Raw genomic sequence first — 21567 nt, 5'->3', positions numbered from 1 at the left:
CCTCTGCTTGTTTTCTTGTATTTCGTGAGGAGAAATAAGGTTTCTCTTTTGTGGCCGGGAGATTGAATGCCATCACATGACTTATTACCACCTATGAAGAGGAAGCTAAGAATTTTCTCTTTATTAATATGGTGACTTCCCATTGCACTTTCTAACCACATTCTTTATATCCTTTATATTATTTGAGTGTTATGATCTCTTTATAAATCAGCGTCTCTAGTAGCTTTTGAGCTTTGGAGGAAGGACCACAATTTTTTATTGTTGTTGCCATTAGATGTAGGCAGAATATGGCACATTTTAAATACTCAATAATATTTGTTAAATTTTAATACCTGTGGAAAAAGAAGTGGTCAGGATTTGAAGGTGATGAAATATATTTGCAGGATTCCAGCTTTCAGGAGGCTCCCAGCCTTTGCTGGTAACCGTGTAGCTCTCATACTGCTCTGAAGCACTAAAGTTAACCCATGTTCATTACACTCTAATTCCCTAAATAAGCCATGAGTATATATTTCAGTACATTTTTTTCCCCTAAATAATCAAAGAGACATAACAGGCAATCATGATTCTAACATTCAAGGTCGACATCAATTTGCAGGACCGTTTGAAGACTACAAAAATTTCAGGGACTTGTTGCGTTATTTAGAAATAATGAACCAAAATAACTAACCTCCTCATGTGTGCCTGAATGACAGCATGCTTTTTATTTCTTAACCAAGGTTTTCTGTGTGACAGTGTGGGGAGGCACTTTGAAATTAGAATAACTGGTACCCTGCTTTTATTGAGGAACCAGAAATAATGAGATTATAGAAACAGCATGAACTTGACACTGCATGGTTTATTTAGCCCAAGAATTTTTTGTGACTTAACAAGACAAAGGGTTTAAACTCCATTGATGTTTTTTTCTCTCTCTCTAATGATGAATTTACCAAAACACAAAGATGTGTGGCACAATTGCTCATGTTTTAAACTAAGAACTATGTTTTTTCTCTTTGCTCTATGGTTAGTAGAATGAGTCAGTTGCCAAGACATGACCAGTTTCAAAGTGGAGTGAAAATGGAGAGGTTTTCTGCATGATACTTCTCAAAGTCACCAGGAGACTATTAAAAGATTTGAGATGAAGTAACATACTAGTAAGATTCCTAACAGAGGAGGTTAAGTTGTTGAGAGTCACATACATACTTTGTTTTGTTTTGTTTTTTGTTTTTCTGAGATGGAGTTTTGTTCTCATTGCCCAGGCTGGAGTGTAGTAGCATGATCTCAGCTCATCACTGCAATCTCCACCTTCTGGTTTCAAGTGATTCTCCTACTTCAGCTTCCTGAGTAGGTGGGATTACAGGCGCCGCCACCATGCCTGGCTAATTTTTGTATTTTTAGTAAAGACGGGGTTTCATCATACTGGCCAGGCTGGTCTCGAACTCCTGACCTTGCGATTCACCCGCCTCGGCCTCCCGAAGTGCTGGGATTACAGGCATGAGCCACTGCACCCGGCCACATACATAAGTTTTAAAAGTAGAGACCTGTTGCATGTAGAGGAAAGAAAGAAACATTAAGTTACTTTAAAAGAGGTTCTTAGACATATGCACTTTTTGAAGATTGTTGTTTTAGTGTAATTCTTTAGAAATTAATGAAATAGGATTGGGAAGACATTGTGATGCTGAGCCGTATGAGCCTGTCATCTGTACTTTTGTGAATAGGATGAAGGAGGGAGGTCTCAGGTGAGCATAAAAGAAATTCAGGATGCCTGGGCATGTCTATGAAGTGGTAGAGACAATAGCCTTTAGCCTTCTATTTATCTGAAGTGCTTTACATCAGATTAAGAGGACTTCTCCTAAGAAGAGAATGATGTGCCTCCTTTTGTGAAAGGGAAGGGGGTTGAAGAGCATGAGGAGAACATCACAGTATCTGAACACAAACCAACAAATTCATACTGATGCCTGATGGAAAGGGGTCTGGTAGAGGTTGAAGGACCCATTTGCACCAGTGAGACCTGAGGAGAAAGTCCTGTTTGGGAAAAATATGGGACAATATATGACAGAGATTGTGAAAAAGAGATATCTTCCTACTTCTGAAGGACACTGCTTTGGCATTGTAAAGATTTGTTTATGGATCACAAGTAATTTACGCTTGACATTGACATCAGTATTGACATGGCCCTGGACCATTTGTTTAAGTTGGAGAAAGGAGGAGTTCAAGAGATACCTGATATTCTTAGAACTCTGTGGCAAATAAATGGCCTATAGTCAAAACTACATCCCTGGATCAAGACCATATGGACCCACGCCCACACTAAGCATGTCACCATGATCACACTCTTCTCCATAAAAACTTGCAGTATGTCTCATGAAATTTCAGTTCTCAGGCTGAAAACTACCACAACCTATGCAATTTAGGGTAGCCATTGCTAGTAATTTAGGATGGCTATTGGGAAAGCACTAATCATTTAAATGCAACAACAACTGACCTACATTGATTAAGAATACTTCACAATATTGAGAAGGACCTCAGAATTCTTCAGCGCTGCTTCTCCTTCACCATCCTCCTCCAACAGGAGGATATTTATGTGAATACCAAACTGGAAGGATAGTTAATGGGCCACAATGCTGTACACACAGTTTCTTTCTTTCTTGGAATTCTTTTTCCTTGAATATGCAATATTCTTGAGAGGGATAACCTATCACTCACCATATACAAGAATCAACTCAAGATAGATTAAAAACTTAATCGTAAGACCTGAAACTACAACAATACTGGAAGAAAACCTAGGGAAAACTCTTCTGGACATTAGTCTACACAAAGAATTCAATGACTAACCTCAAAAGCAAATGCCACAAAAACAAATGTAGACAAATGGGACTTAATTGAACTAAAAAGCTTCTGGACAGCAAAAGAAATAATCTTCAGAGTGAATAGATAACCTACAGAATGGGCAAAGATATTTGCAAACTCTGCATCTGATAGGGGTCCATGTCCAGAATTTACAAAGAACTCAAACAACTCAACAAAAATCCCCAAATAATCCCATTAAAAAGTGGGAAAGAACATGAATAGACACTTTTTAAAAGAAAACATACAAATGGCCAACAAGCATATGAAAAAATGCTCAACATCACTAATCATCAGATAAATGCAAATTAAAACCACAATGGGATATCATCTTACAGCAGTCAGAATGGTTATTTTTGAAAAGACAATGAATAACAGACGTTGGGGAGGATGAAGAGAAAAAGGAACACTTACGTACTGTTATTGGGAATGTAAATTAGCACAACCTCTATGGAAACAGTATGGAGATTTCTCAAATAACCAAAAATAGAATTACCACTCTATCCTGCAATCTCACTACTAGGTATATACCCAAATGAAGAGAAATCATTATGTGAAAAAGATACCTACAGTTGTCATATGTTTACCACAGCACTATTCACAATAGCAAAGATATGGAATCAATCTAAGTGTCCATCAGTGGATGATTGGATATGGTATATATACGCAATAGATACTATTTGGACATAAAAAATGAAATCATGTCTTTTGCAGAAACATGGAGGGAACTGGAGGCCACTATTTTAAGTAAAAATTGAGAAACAGAAAGACAAGTACCACATAGTCTTACTTATAAGTGGGAGCTATATAATGTGTACAAACGGACATAGAGTGTGGAATGATAGACATTGGAGACTGAGAAGAGCTGGGGGGTGAGTAGAAGGTGGATGATAAAAATTACTTAATGGGGTACAATGTACATTATTTGGGTGATGGGTATACTAAAAACTAAGACTTCACCACTACACAATATATCCATGTAATAAAATTGTATTTGTGCTCCTTATACATATACAAATAATAATAAAGATAATATACACAAACTGGTACTTAGGGAAGTGGGTTATTTAATGAGGAAGAAAAAAGGCAGGAAGAAAAGAGCATATGGTGGATCACAAACTTCACTACCATTACAAGTTGTTGTGGGGCTAGCTTTTCTCAAAACCATTGCCTGTTTTCAATGGGCTACATCCATGTTTGGCATTCCCATCTTAAAATGCAATTTTGCCTTCTCTGACCTTATGAGTTCAGAGTAAAAGTATTCCTGAAAAGCTTGAAACCAATATATTACAACACAGTGTGGATTTCACAACATGATCAATTCTGGTTTTGCGCTGGTCATAATACAGGATCTTTCATCCAAGCATGACAAGGTGCTTTATACTCAGTCTATATTCTTCCCCACCTTTGGCAATTAATGGAGAAAAAGGTAGAAAGATGGCTGGCTGGCTTGAAAACAGAAGCAGAGCTAGAAATAGAACCTAGAAGTCTAACTTCTTTTTTTCACACTCTTTCTAAAATTATAGGACCATTTCATTCCTCCTCCTCCTTGTTCCATTGCTCTTCCCACTTGTGACTGTTGTTCACACCAGTGCTTCACGGAAATGACTTCCCTGGAAGTAAAAAAGATAGAATTGTGAAAGCAAAGTCCTGAATTTTCAACCGCCTGTATTCTTGGAATGCCAGAGTAGGATATTTCTCATCATTTAGAGAGATGTTCAGAAATCATTATAGAAGTGTTACCAGGAAGTTTATTCTCATATATAAGTCAGATATTATCAGACTTTGTTTCTTTATGATAAAACCTGGTGTTATGACCTGTTAAATGGAAGTAAAATTATATCCTTGGTGAGTTTTATGAGGATTAAATGAGACAATTTATATAAAATACTTAGCTATCTTTAATTTTATGGATATAGATGAAAGGAAAAAGGGCACCATGTTACAACCTTCAATTTAATACAACTTAAATAATTTTAGTTTCGTAAATACTTCCTGTGTACCTTTTTGTGTGAAGAAGTGCCCTGTCCTCCTCGGAAGAGGAGATGGTACATGAGTTACATCAAGTTTTCATTCTATGTGGGTGATTATGGGAATCACCGTGGATGAAAACAGTGTACCAACAGACTTAATGTCATCCTTGTTGAACTTTTCTTTAACATAGTGGCCCAGAGAACGTATTCTAGAACTGAAGTTGCCTTGGATCTAACTCTGGCTCTGGGCCTTTCTGACTGTGTGGTCCTGGGCAAGTTTCTTAATCTCTCTATGTTGCAATATCTTCATAATAGTACCTATTTCATTGAGTTGTGGTAGGGATTTAAAAAGTTCAACTCATGTAAGAGTTGAAGAATTCCGCTTGGCTTGGTGATAAGTCCTCATTTACTCTTAACTCATATCCTTATTTGTTTTAGTTTGTCCAGACAGGATGTACTGTGGGCTTGGCTGGACATTCATCATGGCCTCAGAGGAGGAAGTGCCTTGGAGGGTCACTGTATTCTAGAATCTAGTCTTCCAGTTCAAACTTGCTGTCTTGTAAATGCCCTGAAACTTATAAATCTGAAGGCTAATATTTTATTTTATTTATTTATTTATTTATTTTTTATTAATTTTTTTTGCATACAAAAACAATAAACATTTTCTAAAAATACATACAAACAAAAAGATGCGTATCAAACATATTAGGAAGGTTGCACATGGGAAGTCGGGGAATAGAAATGGGGGTGGGAGTTAAAATAAATGAGAGAGGGACTTTATATGGATCAGTGATAATAACTCAATCCTCTATTTGACAAAGAAGAGGGAGAAGGAAGAGGAAGAAAAAGAAAGTGGGATAAAGGATCAGAAAGGGAGGAAAATAGAAAAAATTAGAGTATGACTCCAGGGTAGACCTGTTTTGTTGTCATTGAGTTAGTTGGTTGGTTTGTCTGTTGTATTCTTCATGTTTCGCCAAGTTGGCCAGACTGGTCTCGAACTCCTAGCCCGAAGTGATCAACCCGCCTCGCCCCCCAGAGTGCCGGGACCACAGGCGTGAGCCACCACGTCCAGCCCCCACATTGCTTCTGGCCTCCGTGGTAGACCTCCCAGACGGAGCGGCCAGGCAGAGGAGCTCCTCACTTCTACCCAGACACGGGGCGGCCGGGCAGAGGCGCTCCTCACTTCCCAGACGATGGGTGGTCGGGCAGAGGCGCTCCCCACTTCCCAGACGATGGGTGGCCGGGCAGAGGCGCTCCTCACCTCCCAGACGATGGGTGGCCGGGCAGAGGCACTCCTCACTTCCCAGATGGGGCAGCCAGGCAGAGGCGCTCCTCACTTTCCAGACGATGGGTGGCCGGGCAGAGGCGCTCCTCACCTCCCAGACGATGGGTGGCCGGGCAGAGGCGCTCCTCACCTCCCAGACGATGGGTGGCCGGGCAGAGGCGCTCCTCACTTCTTCCCGACGGGGCGGCCGGGCAGAGGCGCTCCTCACTTCTTCCCGGACGGGGCGGCCGGGCAGAGGCGCTCCTCACTTCTTCCCGGACGGGGCGGCCGGGCAGAGGGGCTCCTCACTTCTTCCCGGACGGGGCGGCCGGGCAGAGGCGCTCCTCACTTCTTCCCGGACGGGGCGGCCGGGCAGAGGCGCTCCTCACTTCTTCCCGGACGGGGTGGCCGGGCAGAGGCACTGCTCACTTCCCAGACAGGGCAGCCGGGCAGAGGCGCTCCTCACTTCCCAGACGGTGGGTGGCTGGGCAGAGGCGCTCCTCACTTCCCAGACGATGGGTGGCCGGGCAGAGGCGCTCCTCACTTCTTCCCGGATGGGGCGGCCGGGCAGAGGCGCTCCTCACTTCTTCCCGGACGGGGTGGCCGGGCAGAGGCGCTGCTCACTTCCCAGACGGGGCGGCCAGGCAGAGGCGCTCCTCACTTCCCAGACGGGGCGGCTGGGCAGAGGTGCTCCTCACTTCCCATACGGGGCGGCCGGGCAGAGGCGCTCCTCACTTCCCAGACGGTGGGTGGCCGGGCAGAGGCGCTCCTCACTTCCCAGACAATGGGTGGCCGGGCAGAGGCGCTCCTCACTTCTTCCCGGATGGGGCGGCCGGGCAGAGGCGCTCCTCACTTCTTCCCGGATGGGGCGGCCGGGCAGAGGCGCTCCTCACTTCTTCCCGGACGGGGCGGCCGGGCAGAGGCGCTCCTCACTTCTTCCCGGACGGGGCGGCCGGGCAGAGGCGCTCCTCACTTCCTCCCGGACGGGGCGGCCGGGCAGAGGCGCTGCTCACTTCCCAGACGGTGGGTGGCCGGGCAGAGGCGCTCCTCACCTCCCAGACGATGGGAGGCCGGGCAGAGGCGCTCCTCCCTTCCCAGACGATGGGTGGCCGGGCAGAGGCGCTCCTCACTTCCCAGACGGGGCGGCCGGGCAGAGGCGCTCCTCACTTCCCAGACAGGGTGGCCGGGCAGAGGCGCTCCTCACTTCCCAGACGGTGGGTGGCCGGGCAGAGGCGCTCCTCACTTCCCAGACGGTGGGTGGCCGGGCAGAGGCGCTCCTCACTTCCCAGACGGTGGGTGGCCGGGCAGAGGTGCTCCTCACTTCCCAGACGGTGGGTGGCCGGGCAGAGGCGCTCCTCACTTCCCAGACGGGGCGGCCGGGCAGAGGCGCTCCTCACTTCCCAGACGGTGGGTGGCCGGGCAGAGGCGCTCCTCACTTCCCAGACGGTGGGTGGCCGGGCAGAGGCGCTCCTCACTTCCCAGACGAAGCAGCCGGGCAGAGGTGCTCCTCACCTCCCAGACGGGGCGGCCGGGCAGAGGCGCTCCCCACCTTCCAGATGGGGCGGCGGCCGGGCAGGGGCTGCAGTCCCAGCACCCTGGCAGGCCAAGGCAGGCGGCCGGGGGGTAGAGGCTGCCGCGAGGCCAGACCACGCCACCGCACTCCAGCCCGGGCAACACCGAGCACTGGGTGAGCGAGACTCCGTCTGTAGTCCCAGTACCTCGGGAGGCTGAGGCGGGCAGAGCACTCGGCGTCCGGAGCTGGCGACCAGTGTGGCCAAGATGGCGAACGCATGCCTGCATCCAAAGGAGAAAAGGCAAGCAGCGGTGGCGCGCGCCGGCAGTCCCAGGCAGTCAGCGGCGTGGGAAGCAGCAAGCCGAGTAGATTGTAGCCTGCGCCAGAGAGGGAAAGAGAGAGAGAGAGAGAGAGAGAGAGGGAGGGAGGGAGGGAAGGAAGGAACGAAGGAAGGAAGGAAATTTTTTGTGTTTTGTAGATACGGGGTCCTCCTACATTGCCCAGGTTGGTCTTGAACTCCTGGCCTCAAGCAAATGTTTTCCTTTATAGTTAGTACTTTTGTGTCTTGTTTAAGAAACTTGGCCGGGCATGGTGGCTCATGCCCTGTAATCCCAGCACTTTGGGAGGCCAAGGTGGGCAGATCACTTGAGGCCAGGAGTTAAAGACCAGCCTGGCCAACATAGTGAAACCCTGTCTCTACTCAATATTTTAACATTAATTTTCCACAATAAATATAGTTTATCTTAGTGGTTAAAAGCAGGAACTCCAAAGATGTGTTCTAATCTTGCTTTGGCTCAAAAACAATTAGTTCCCTGTTCTTCAGCAAGTTACTTATCCCAGCTATACTTCTGTTTCCTCTCCCGTAAGATTACAATACTCTGGTTCTACCACCGTTTAAGGAATGTGATAAGGATTACATAATATAATTAATGTAAAACATTTAGTACAAGAGGCAGAGATTATTAGGGCATGACAATTTCTATGCTCTCTTTTCTGAGTACTCAGAAAATATTTCTCAATTTCTCTTGCAGTTAGATGCGACCTACCATTGGAGTGGTTAGATGAGTTCCCACCATTGGAATGTGAATACACATTTTATGTCCATTCAAACTGGCCCAGCAAACCTTCCATGTGCAATTCTTGCTCTCTTTATTAATCTATCAATTGAAATAAGAGATCTCTGAGGACCTGGGGGATGATGGTGTCAAGGATAAGAGAGGTGTGGATTAGGGCTTCCTTGTCCATTCCCACCCAAGACTCATGCATGACCATAAGTGAGGGAAAACACTAAACTTTTATTGGGTTAAGCCACTGAGATTCAGGTTTTTGAAACAGCACTTTCGGCCTATCCTGAGTAATATAGGTCAGTAAGTGACTGCTCAGAATGACTAACAAATGTTACTTAATAACCATGATAAGCAACCAGACCTTGATGCTCAGGGTTGCATTCATTCCTCATATGTAACTCCCCATGGGAAATTAAACATTTCCCAGGACATTTCTGAGTAAAGGGATCAGAGCAAAGGGAGGTAGTTCTAACCCAAAGTGATTGTAGCTAGGCAAAAATGATACAGAAAACTCCACTTATCCCTCAACAGTCAACTTTTTCTATTAACCAGAATACTTCTGCTTTCTGATCCAAAGTCAAAACAGGGCTGGTAAATGCTGATACACTGTTTCCCTTTAGGATGGCCTGCCCATCATCCCCGGGCATGCCCATCATCCCCACCGTGCTTGCACATCCTTTCCTTCCAACAAGAGTCAATGCAGTTGATGAAGTGTCAGCTCTGGCCAAGTTACCAAAAATCGATTTGTTTTTCTCTGATAAGTTAGCTCATGCTGATGTGCCAAGCTGATGCTGTGTGCATGCAGTTTGAGGTAGACTAGTATCATTTGTGCTTCCTTGAAGCTATTCCCTAACTATTTTGACTAAAATTTGAGCATTTCCCCAAACTCTAACAACTGATTGGTCAACATTGATAGATGGCTCATATTTCAGGGATAGATTTTAGCAGTTTTATCTTCAGAGACTAACCTCATTTTGCAGTTCTTAAAATCACCTCATTTTTGCTACACTATTGTCTTACTGTTTTGAATTCTATTTATGTTTTGTACCTTCCCAAGCATTCACTGAGGTCACTTCACATTATTGGACATTCTGTTACATCTCAGCATTCCCAGGTGTCTCCCAGCTTCTAAGCTCATGTGAGGTTGGTACTTTCAGAAGCTTGAACATCTCCATGTGGTAGCTGGCATAATTTATTGGCCCAACATAGTGGAAACAATGAATTCCTAGAGATATACCATCTGGACTGCACCACCAGATGAGTTAGAGCTCTCTAAAAGGGGAAACAGATAAACTTATGCCCTTCCATTACTATAATTCTGTAAACTCAACAATTACATATTGAACATCTACTAGGCTCCAAGAAGTAAGAATCTAATTATGAATTGGTTATAGTTTTGTGCTGGGGGAGCATGTTGCCAGTGGAGAGAAAACAGCCATATTATTATTACATGACTTTTTTTTTTTTTTTTTTTGAGACAGGGTCTCACTCTGTGGCCCAGGCTGGAGTGCAGTGGCATGATCATGGCTCAGTGCAGCCTCGACCTCTGTGGCTCAAGCAGTTTGTCTGCCTTGGTCTCCCAAGTAGCTGGGACTACAGATGCATGCTACCACACCTGGGTAATTTTTGCATATTTTGTAGAGACGGGATTTCACTATGCTGCTCAGGCTGGTCTTGAACTCCTGGGCTCAAGTGATCTGCCCTCTTTGGCCTCCCAAAGTGTTGGGATTAAAGGCATGAGCCACCACATGCAGCATGACTATTGCTTTAATGAATAACTTGTTTTTGTTTGTTTAAGGAATGTTTAAATAATACATAACTTTTGTTTTGTACCTTTTAACTGAGGCCTAATTCACAAACAATGAAGTAAACAGATCTTAGGCATAGGGTTCAATAAACTCTTACATCTATGCACACTTATGGGATTATCATGCAGATCAAGACATAGAACATTTCCAGTGCCCCAGAAGGCTTGTTCGTGACTCTTACTACCAACACACACCACCTGGAAGGACATCTCTAGCACTATGGGTTAGTTTTGTGATTTTGAATTTCATAGAAATGGACTTATACAGCGTGAAGCTGATTGTGTCTAGCTTGTTTTGTCTAATACTGTCTGTGAGATTCCTCCATCCTGCTCTTGGTATTTCTAGTTAGGCGATATGATGATAGAGCTGCTGTGAAATAAGCACACCTTTTGGAGGGGTGTATACACAGGATTGGAATTGACGAGTTATAGAGACATATATGTTTGCTTTAATAGATACTAATAAACAGTGTTAAAAGGGTATTAATTTGTGGTTCCTCTAGCAGTGTTCGCAAATTCTGGTTGTTCTTTATCTTCACCCAAACTTAGTTTTGTTAGTTTTTAAAATTTTAGTTATCCTTATATAGGTGTGTAGTATTAGGTTGGTGCAAAAGTAATTGCAGTTTTTGCCATTACTTTGCATTTTCTTGACGATTAATACATTTATCTGTTAATTTACGTTTGTATATTCTCTTATGTGAATTACCTTTTAATGTTTTTACCTTTGAAAAAAGTTGGATTATTTGTTTTTCTTTTTATTAATTTGTAGTAATTCTTTACATATTTACATATTCTGGCTAAGAGCATTTTGTAGGATATATTTATTGCATTATCCTTACAATTTCTATAGAAATTGCAATAATAGCTCTCCTTTTTTTCCCTTGATATTATGTCTTCTATCTTTTTTTTCTTGCTCAGTGTTGTTTGGGGTTTAACAATTTGTTAATATTTTAAAAACGTGTTTTTTTTGCCTTTGTTGATTTTTTAAATTGCTTTCCTGTTTTCTAGCTCACTGATATTTACTTTTATTATTATTTCCTTTTTTCTACTTACTTTAGATTTAATTTTACTTCTTAGCCTCTTAAAACGAAAGTTTAGAACGTTAATTTTAAATCTTTTGTTCTAATATATGCATTGTTTTTGCTTTATATCGCAAGTTTTGACATACAGTATTCCCATTGCCATTCAGTTTAAATAATTTTTAATTTTTCTCATGACTTTTCTTTAACCCTTAGATGATGGTTGCAGATTTGTTTACTTCTCCTTTTATTTCTGTCAATTTTGCTTTATATATACATTTAAATATTGAAGTGCATGTTAAGCTTGTATTTTTAATAATACTTTATTCATTTGTTCAAGCATTTTTCATTCATTTGTAAAACATGAAATTAGAAGAATGCAAAACATAAAGCTATGTCTCTGTCATTTCATCATTTTATATAAGGTAACTTGTCCAATGCCTACCTGTTTCAAGGAACTCATAGTCTGGTAAGGAAAATACATGCATAAATAGGAAGAAGTGTTTATTTTGTTTGAAAAAAATGTTTTAACGATTAGATTGGGTCACTCATATGTCAAAAATATCCCATAGATTTCCACTGGAGTTAAGAAAAAAACCTTTTATGTGTTCTGCCACTATCTGTCTCTGTCTTCATATTTTACGGCTACTTTCTCACTTTTTTTTTTTCCAGAACACACAAAAGCTTGTTGCTGCCTCAGAGTTTTTGCCCTAATAGTTCTTTCAGTTTATAACCCTTGTCTCAAGTTCATGGCATGGCTGATTTTTCACCTCTCCAACTCTCAGCTCAAATATCACCTCTAAGGTCAGGCCATGCCTGGCCACTCTACCTTAATTAGTCACCATCTACCTCACAGGTTACTTTCACATCATCACAGTTGGAAAGCACTGTGTTTATTCATTTGCTTTGTGTTCCTTCTACTAGGATGTAACCTTCATAACAATAGACATCTTGTTTTTCTTCATCTCTGTGTCCTAATTAACTCACAGATAGGGGATACTCAGGAAATAATTATGAAATACACGAGGGATTTGGGTATGATTTGAGTCCCCACCCCTTTTCCTATACTCTACGCTCATCCCTTGCTGTTCCTTCCTTCCAAGGCCTTGATGTTAGTTGGTACCAGAATTTGGGGGAAAATTGCTCTGTATACATTGTGTGAAGAAATTGAGGAATTACACTGCTTATAAGAGGAGTGTGGAGAGGGGTAAGGGCAGGAGCAAACAAGATGGTGGAAAATGGAGTGCTACACTACTTGACTCCTTTTGCTGCCCTCCCTCCCAAATTACGAGGCTCATGAAAAACTGACATTGATGTATAATAGAAATTAAAGGTGTTAAATTTTATTCCAAGTAGTATAGTGATAGACAAAAGCAATAGTAGAGGAAGCTGGAGCTTGAGAGATAGAACAGAGGAGGAGATGTAAAACCGCTGGGAATTAGCAGAAATATTGAGAGAGCATTTCCTGAAGCCATGAAAAGAGAAAGTTCAAGGCAATGTTGCTTAGCTCTCATGGGGTAGGCAGACAACTAAAGTCTTTGATACATACAGAATTGTGCCACATAGGCAATAATAGAGACAATGTGGAGGGAATGACTAAGATTGTCCACTGAACAAGGGAAGGGGGATTCTTGTAAAGTCTTTGTATATTGTACATGAGAATTAAGATATATCTTGCACAATCATTCAATGTTTTCCAGGTAGATAAAATGATTGGGGTAAAGCGCATTTCAGAAGAATAGTGGCATGAATTTGCCTTCATTAAAATAAATTCATTAAATGAAACTTTAATGGTGCCCACTAAATCCCAGACTCTGTACCAATTAGGTAATTAATTGAATGGGGCTTATATTGGAATGGGATTAGAGTTGACAGCATAGGCTTGAGCCAGATAGACTTGAGTTCAAATCCCAGCTCCACTACTTCTGAGTTGTGCAAACTTGGGCAAGTTATTCAATCTCTTTGTGCCTTGGTTTCCCTATCAATCAATGATTTGTTTTTAAGGAAGGATTCACAAGCAAACATATCTGTTTTTTTTGTTTGTTTGTTTGTTTTTGAGACAGAGTCTCGCTCTGTTGTCCAGGCTGGAGTGCAGTGATGCGATCTTGACTCACTGCAACCTCCGCCTCCCAGGAGTTCAAGCAATCCTCCTGCCTCAGTCTTCCGAGTAGCTGGGACTACAGGCATGTGCCACCACACCCAGCTATTTTTGTATTTTTTGTAGAGATGGTTTTGCCATGTTGGCCAGGCTAGTCTTGAACCCTTGACTTCAGGTGATCCACCGGCCTCGGCCTCACGAAGTGCTGGGATTACAGGTATGAGCCACCACGCCCAACCTGCAAACATATGTTGAACTCTTTGCACAGTGCCTTGCATGAGATAGATGACAGCTACTTCTTCCATGTTGTTAATTTGGTGTGAGTATATGTTACATGTATGGGTATGCAAGATAATAATCTTCTTGTAACCACTGACAGGCCTTTTTGTGAATGCTGATGGAAAAAGCAAGAACCTTGTCCAGGCTCCTCTCCAGGGAGCAGGGGTGGGTTGTGATTCTTGATTTCATTCCTTTAGATATGAAGAGTTTTCACACAGAGGCAGCACGAATTTGTCTCTCTCCTAGAGGGTGGGGAGAGTTGCTGGGTGGATATAACTGCATCACAGTCTTTCTGGGTAAACTGGCCACTCCCTACTGATTTGTTATCATGCTAAATGCGTCTCCTCCCTTCCTTTCTGGAGCTTTTGCAGCTGTTCCTGGAAGGAGACCCAGTTGAAAGGGGTTGTTATGGACTAGGAACAGCTGGGATCTTTAATGATCTGTCAGCAGCTTACAGCAAAGTTCCAACACCCTGAGGCAATCATGGGGGTGGGGGATGTCTCAGAGGAAGAGCTGATTATGCAATAAGCTGAAAGTCCCTTTGAAATCTGGTGACACAGTTATTGAGAGGCCAGCAGGATGGAGAAGGAGGTGGGGAAGGCTGATGAGAGGAGAAGTTCCTCTCTTGGGATCATTTGAGGGCAAACAAATGAGATCCAAGGGGAGTTCCAATATAGGAAATAGGAGAGAAATCCTAGGGCCCAGGAAATTACAGACTCATAATTAGCTGGTCAGAGCAATCTATAGTCATGTCAATTGTCATTTGCTTGCAAATTGCACACCTGGGGTCCCTTAGAAAAACTTGGCTGCAAGACTTAAGTTGCTGCTTCTGAAAGTAACGAACAATACTCTCTGTTCTGTTACTCATTACGGTATCAGTTCCCAAATCCTTGGTCTCTGCATTCCAACACAAAGTAAAAAGGATTCAGCAGGTTAGTATTGAAGAGCTTGGAAGCAGTGGCATTTCCAATGACCCCATTTGTTCAGTTTACATGAAGACTAATGAGATAAGAAGGGGTTAGTTATTTTTGGATTTTTTTCCCCATAATTAGAGATTACTGTCTTGTGTTTTTCAGCGTTTTGGTTGCAAGTAACAGAAACCTAACTCTAATTAATAAACAGGAAAGTGTGTCAGTGGAAATGTAAGAAGAGATTTCATTTATTGGCCAATTCAAAAGATGACGAGCTTTAGGCGTGGCTCAGTCCAGTGGCTCATGGTGTCTTCAGACTCAGTGTTTCTCTATTGTCATCTCTTAGTTCTATGTTTTTTCTGTGTTGGTTCATTATGAGGTTTCCTTTAGAGGGTGGCAGAGAAAGCCACTAGTTGCTCCAAGCCTTTATTCTACCAGCTCCACAAGTCCAATGGAAAGAGAAAGCTGCTTTCCCAAAGGGTATAAGAGGATGAAAGGCATGTCAGCAGCTGAATTGCATCAGGTGCCCATCTTGGAATCAATCACAGTGCCTCTTATTAGCAAAGCCTGAGTCATAGTTGAGTCTATACTTGGATGGGGTAGTAAAGAAACCCCATGGATGGAAAGTGGGGGTGTGGTGGTTTCATAATGGCTTATTAGGGTTCAATAATCAGAACACCAAATAATCCATGCTGGGAGGTAAAAATTACAGATGTTCTACTTTATGCCCCAAACTAGACTTCACATCTGTGCTGCTCTTCCAATCATTGATCTGCAGAACAGAGGATAGAAAGTTCAGGTCAATTCAAATTTGGCAAACACTTTCCAAGCACTTACCATGTGCCAAGATCCGTGGAAGGCCCTGGGAAACCAAAGATGAATGAAACACAAACTCTGATGTCAGAGACCTCACAGTCTGGTGTTTAAGACGATAATAGTCTGGATTAGATTCTGGTGTGATGAGATGGATTGTCTCATAAAGAACACAGGGAAAGGCTTATTTAACTCTGATGGGTGGCTGGGTTGCTGAGAAGACCCTCAGAGGGTGTAACCTTTGAGTCTTAAGGAGGATTAAGTTTAAGGGGGATTTTGTTGGAGGATAAGCATCAGGGAAAGCATTCCAAGAAGAGAGACTGGCACATGCAAAGGTATAGTGTTGTGACCTCTGATTAAATATGGATGAGACAGGACATGGAAAAAAACACTTGTTAGATTGTGGCAAATGCCCATGTGAAGTGATTAAGTGACTGAAATTGGGCAGAGGTGGTGTGCAGGTAGATTCTAGGGTGACCCCAGTGATCCATGCCTTGTACAATCTTCTCCCCTGTGAGTGTGGGTGGAACCTGTGGGTATCATGACCTATTACTCAGTGAGTAGGTGATGTTATATGGTGAGATTGACTATAAGAAGGAGAGACTATCTGTGTGGTCCTGACCTAATGACATGAATCCTTTAAGAGCAGAGCTTTCTCCAGCTGGGAAAAGGGGAAGTATGAGACTTAAAGATGGAGGTGGCCCCATGGAAAAGACCTAAGGGTAGCCTGTGGGAACTGAGAGAAAGCCCCAACTGACAGCCAGCAAGAAAACAGGGACCTTAATCTTACAATCACAAGGAAGTGGACTCTGTCTGCTACCAGAATGAGCTGTGAGGGAGATTCTTCCTAAGAAGCTTCAGATAAGAACTCCACCTGGCTGACCTTTGGTTTTGTTTTTGTGAGAACTTTAGCAGATAACCCAGGTGAGTCTTCACAGCGTGAGTTAATAAGTTTGTATTGGTTTAGGTTGCAAAATTTGTGGTCATGTGTTATTCATCAGCAGAAAATGAATACAGGTGAGAACAATGAAGACATCATCATTAGATGACTCCTATTAGAGTCCAAGACCCTCAAAGAGGTGTAAGCTCTTCTGGGTTGGGTGTGTCTGTATATTATCTACCAATGTATAGTCAGCACCTATCACTCTGCCTGGTACATAGAAGACAGAAAATAGTATTGGTTGAATGAATGGATGTGTGAATGATCAGTTCTCACCATTACCACAGGAAGGCTTCACTTTGCACATCCTCCAGATGCTAATGAAGGTATGGCCTCCCTTCTTAGAGTTGACAGTAAGACCCTGCCTACAAAGCTGAATTCCCAAGGCAACTCACTTCACCAGGAACATAGCAGCCAATGGTTTATTTCCTCAGTCAACAAATTATTTTGGAATACCAATCGCACACACAGAGCTATGCTAGCTTTCTACAGGTAGAACTCAGAGGCAAACAAAACAAAAATCTGCCTTGTATCCTCAAGGTAGCAGACTTATTGGGAGTCAAAATCATCCAATAGGATATAATTAGAGACTGTATTATGGAACAAAAAGTTAAGGAATTTGTAATGGGAGGACATAAGTTTGAGACCTGGCTCTGCCACTTACTAGCCATGTGACCTTAAGCTATTACATAATACTCTTTGAATCTCAGTTTTCTCTTCTCTTGGAGCACAATAGGTCTATTTATCTCTCCTTGCTATTGGGAAAGTTATCCACAATAATGCTTGAGAAAGGTTATTTGCAAACTGTAAAGTTATAAGTCCACATTATTAATAAATGAGATCATGGGAGTGTTAAATGTATCCTAGGAAGTGCTAGAGAGAAAAGCAGAAGAAGACACTGACCTCACAAATGCTCAGGCAGGCCAAAGTACTTTAGGAAGTCTTCCACACAAAGTCTGGCTTGGGTTGAGATTTCAGAGAAGCTTGGGTGTGGCTTGGTAGGAGGAGGCAAGGGTCTGGAAAGGGGTAGGTGGCTCTAGGCCTCTATTATATCCAGAATTTACTTTTGAACCTCTCGGTGTACAATCTTGAGAAGCTTTTCTCTTATTGGGAGAAAAACTACATTCACCAAGTGCTGGCAAATTTGGCAAAGAGAGACTTTTAGACACTTGTATTGTTCAAGGACCCATCTTTTCAGGAGCTAGAGGAATCCAGTGCCTCCTGGAGATTTTGGAGAATAACTCTGATCTCAACTAGAAAAAACAAATGGCTTGATTAGAGTAACTACCAAGTGCTTTCTTGACGGCTGATGGAGCCAATTAATAAGCTCAGCATGAATTTCTTCCCTGTCAGAAAGGAATGCCTAGAAGCAGAATCCTCTTGTGTGGCATCACCAGGGACTTGCTCCAGTTACCTCAGACCCTAGGTTTGAATTAGTCAGAAGGTAAAGCAGCTTCCCCAATCCTGGGATGCCCACTCCCTTTCTGCCTACTAAACTATCAATTATACTTTGGCAGTGCAGGAAGCGGTGGAGCCAAGGGGAGACACTGAAGAAACGCACTGAGATGACTGCAGGACGATAACAGTGGCAAGAAGACGGTAAGAAGAATCTATTTAATTAATTAATTTATTTATTTATTTATTTTGAAATGGAGTCTCTTTCTGTTGCCCCGGCTGAAGTGCAGTGGCGCGATCTCGGCTCACTGCAACCTCCACCTCCTGGTTTCAAGCGATTCTTCTGCCTCAGCCTCCTGAGTAGATGAGATTACAGGTGCCTGCCACCATGCCCGGCTAAATTTTTGTATTTTAGTAGAGACAGGGTTTCACCGTGTTTCCCAGGGCGGTCTCGAACTCCTGAGCTCAGGCAATCTGTCTGCCTCGGCCTTCCAAAGTGCTAGGATTACAGGTGTGAGCCACTGCGCCAGGCCAAGAAGAAATCTAGAATCGTGTGGATCCCAGGCAAAGCCTTTGAGCTGACTGAGTCTAGAAGGAGGTATCAGCTACAGGACAGTGATGGGCATATGTTGGTTTGTCCCTCTTCTTCTGGAACATAACTTTTCTCTATTCTGGAGCCTGTGTGGGGCTAACCCAGCTTGCCCTCTCCTCTAGTCTCACAGGTGAACATGTGACCTAGATGTGTCTAGTAAAGTACCCCAAATTCTTGGCCATAGTGATTCAAGATAGACACATGTCCAGGCTGCATCAAGCAATCAAAATACTCCTTGATACATGTTTTATACAAATATTAGGGAACATGTTTTTTGTTGGGCTGCTGAGTTTGCTATGCTAAGTCTTGGGCTACTGGAAGCTATCACAGAGAGGAAGTATAGAGAGACATGTCTAAGATATGGAGAGAGAAAGAAACAGAACCCTGTTGACTTTTTTTGAATGTCCATATCCAGTATTACCTGAAGGTACTCATTTGACTTTCCTGTTATATGAAACTAAAATTACTTTTTGCCTAAATCAGTTTGTCAAGACTCTATTGCCTACAAATGAAAGTGTTTCAGGAAATGCAAGTTCCAAATCCAAAGATCAAAAAGCTTCATGAACCCTAAATATCTGAGACAGGTCTCAGTTAATTTAGAAAGTTTATTTTGCCAAGACTGAGGATGCATGCCCATGACACAGCCTCAAGAGGTACTGATGACATGTGACCAAGGCAGTCATAGAACAGCTTGGTTTTATACATTTTAGGGAGGCATGAGACATCAATCAACATATGTAAGATGAACATTGGTTCATTCTGGAAAAGGCGGGACAACTCGAAGCAAAGGTGAGATGTCATAGGTAGATAAGAGACAAATGGTTGTGTTCCTTTGAGTTTCTGATTTGCCTCTCCAAAGGAGAAAATCAGATATGCATTTATCTCAGTGAGCAGAGGGGTGACTGAATAGAATGGGAGGCAGGTTAGTCCTGAGCAGTTCCCAGCTTGACTTTTCCCTTCAGCTCAGTGATTTGGGGCACCCAAAATTTATTTTCCTTTCACAGTTTCTTTCCTTGGCAATACCCACATTAAGTAATTAGTTTATAGAGGCATGTAGGCATTAAGGACAAGACATTATTCTAGATGTTGGGGGCCTGCTAAAATTCATCTATCCATCAGTCTATAAGCATTGACTGAGGTACATGCATGAATCAGGTAGTGGACACAGAGATCATTGTGACACAGTTTTTTTTTGCCTTTGAAGACATCACAATTTAGGAAGATGTAGAAACCAATCTCTAAAGTCCACATTACTTCGAGAGTACAGAGTATGATGCTTCATGGTTAGAAATGACTTCCAAAATCAGATAAAGATACAAACATCTGATAAAAATGCCTAAAACATGGATCTTGTTCTTAATGAATTTGTTGATATAAAGAGGAAAGGCATAGGGATGAAAACCCAAGGGCTAGAAAACAGAATGGGGTTGGAACCAAACGACAGATGGTATAGTCAGCTGCTATGGAGCTCAGACAAGGGAAAGATCCCAGAGAGCTATCATTCAGCAGGGAAAGCTTCATTGACAAGATTGGCTCTGGAAGGGGCTTTCAAGGCTAGATTGGATTCTGGTTGGTTGCCCAGGTGGGAACTTTAAATCTCTGGGTAGGCGGGCCAGTAAGAGGGTGAGCAGGCAGCGCCGACCAAGCAGATTAGCCTTGCCTGGTGGCTGGGATCCCTATGGGGGAGGCTTAAAAAGTGCCTAAGGTAAGGATTTGTCATTAACAATGCCTGGATATTCAAAGATCTCCTAATGCCTCTGTATTAGATCAGATTTAGTTTCATCTGAAACAGCAAAGACTCAAGTATCTGTAGTTTAAGCAAGAGAAACATTTCTTTCTCTCTCAGATAGCTGAACATAAGCATTCAGGGGCTCACATGATTTCTCCGTGGTTCGGGGAGTTAGGTTACTTATATGATCTGAATGTTGGTATACTCCCAAAATTTATATGTTAGAACCCAATACACCAGGTGATAGTATTAAGTGGTCAGGACTTTGGGAAATGATTAAGTTGTGAGGGCTCCATCCTCATCAACAGGATTAGTGCTTTTATAAAAGAGACTGGAATGAGCTTCCCTTAACTCTTTCACCACATGAGGACACAGGATGAAGATGTCACCCATGAAGCAAATAGAGGGCCTTCACCAGACACTGGACCTGTTTGCACCTTGGTATTGGACTTCCCTGCCTCCGGAACCATGAGAAATACATTTTTGTTGTTTATAAATGACATAGTCTGGGGTAATAGCAGCAATAATATTGAGTATTACTAATACTTAGTAATAGACTGAGACATTCCTGCTCCAAGTCCTGTCAAATTCCTGAGACACTGGTTATAGCAGCAGGAAGGACTAAGCTACTATTATCTTGCTATCTGCTTTCCAGAGGTCAGTGCCCTTGTCCACATTGTCTAAGATGATTAGCCAGTATGTCTGCGTTTCAGACACAGGAAGTGGGAAAGAGAAAAACACACATTCCTCCCCTATAAAGGCAAGACTTAGATGTGCATTCATCACCACTGTTCATAATCCATCAGCTGGAACTAAGTCACATGGCCACAGCTAACAGCAAGAGGGGCTGGGGAATGTAATTTTATTCTGAGCATCCTTGTATTAAATCTCAGGGATTTCTAGACTGGAGAAAAAGAGAGGCATAAATTTCAGGACACAACCAGTCTTGGTTACAACCTCTTCTTCCAGGGAGCTGTTGAAGGGTTCAAGACTAAGAAACACATGCCCCAAGACTCTTAAGAATGGCTAATCCACTTCTTTCTTCCAGCTTCACACATTAGCTACATAATGAAATTAGAGGAAATGTAAGAAAAATAGAGATAATCTTTGCTGAGCACTGTTTCAGGAACTTTCCACAGCAATTTAATCTTCACAACATCATGATGAAGTAGCCATTATTATTGTCATTTTAAGAATAATGAACCGAGATTCAGAAACAGGAGATAAAAGTGAGGAACTAGCATCTTTGACCCATTAGAAAAGCCAGGCACTTTATATCCATTAAATATGCCAAGCATTTTATGTTTAATAACTCATTAAATCCTCATGATTCAATCAGATAAA

General features: G+C 42.6%; 1 long non-coding RNA gene across 1 annotated transcript in view; it reads left to right on the top strand.

Annotated features, from left to right (window-relative positions):
* The window catches only part of LOC134737246 (uncharacterized), a 32621-nt gene extending 13338 nt beyond the window's left edge, over nt 1–19283 (top strand). The window contains exons 2-3 of the long non-coding RNA XR_010121944.1: nt 18034–18106; nt 19205–19283. This is a non-coding gene — a long non-coding RNA (uncharacterized lncRNA). The remainder of the gene's footprint in view (nt 1–18033; nt 18107–19204) is intronic.
* The last annotated feature ends 2284 nt before the right edge of the window (nt 19284–21567 follow it).

The sequence above is a fragment of the Symphalangus syndactylus genome, chromosome 7 (assembly GCF_028878055.3).
Source record: "Symphalangus syndactylus isolate Jambi chromosome 7, NHGRI_mSymSyn1-v2.1_pri, whole genome shotgun sequence".
NCBI lineage: Eukaryota > Metazoa > Chordata > Mammalia > Primates > Hylobatidae > Symphalangus > Symphalangus syndactylus.
The sequence above is the reverse complement of the archived record's forward strand: the minus strand, read 5'-3'. Positions and strand labels throughout refer to the sequence as shown.